This window comes from Acanthopagrus latus, chromosome 4 (genome assembly GCF_904848185.1).
Source record: "Acanthopagrus latus isolate v.2019 chromosome 4, fAcaLat1.1, whole genome shotgun sequence".
NCBI lineage: Eukaryota > Metazoa > Chordata > Actinopteri > Spariformes > Sparidae > Acanthopagrus > Acanthopagrus latus.
In genome coordinates, this window is record NC_051042.1 from 12983683 (window position 1) to 12984669 (window position 987).

Sequence of the window (987 nt, forward strand, 5' to 3'; positions counted from 1 at the left end):
TGCACAGTCTTGGCCAATAAAGATGGTTTTGATTCTGAACCATCTGCATAATAAGTGCTCTTACCGTCTGTTGCCTTCGACTGAAAGTATTCTATCTCCTTGATCGCCTTTTCCTAGTATGATTTACATACTTTATTTAGCAAAATACAGACATTTCTTAAACCATTAAGGCACACAAAATTTAAAAGACTGTAATCACTAAATTCAGAATTTCATGGTTTTCATTTTGACAGTGACAATACCTGAATACATTTTGCTGATACTTATAGGATTGCATAACTTTTGCTTTTAGTACTCACAATGGTATTAGCATTTTAATAGAACAAGTTATCTAAATATTTTCTATGCCACACACATCTTGGCATTATTATCATATTTTTTGCAGTACACTTCATTGTCTTTCAATTCTGCTGCCACTGAAAGGCTTCATCCAAATAAGATCTGAAAACACACGCAGCTCCTTTTCCTTGACGTTGCATAGTTACATTTAATTTCATATCTACACCTATTTTAAATTGTTGTTTAGGGGCGCTCAAGAGCTGGTGAGTCAAATCCTCATCTCTAAATCCCTCATTATATTCCATTGATTGGCCCAGTCTGCTGTGACCAGGCTCGGCCAGTTCTGATTGTGAGTTTTTTTTTTTTTCCAGACTTAAATGTTATCGTGAAAACTTTGATTGCTGAAATCCAGGTTGGCTTCCCAGCGTTAATGGACATCTGTGTGACTGGGAATTGATGACGTGTCAGCCATGACAGCTCATCAAGCCTTAGGCACCTCAGAGTGAATCTCAGTATTTCTGGCACCACGTCACTCGAGAGCGTTTTAACTATTGTGCTGGCGAACCGGTTCCCCACAGTCCTCCATCATGATAGGCTGTCTGGTAGAATCACAAGCTCTTCAAAACGGTCTGGCTCCTTTCACTAAGCCACACTACATCTCATGGGTGCAGTTTGTGGTGGGAAATTTTATCCTGAAAAACACCCACT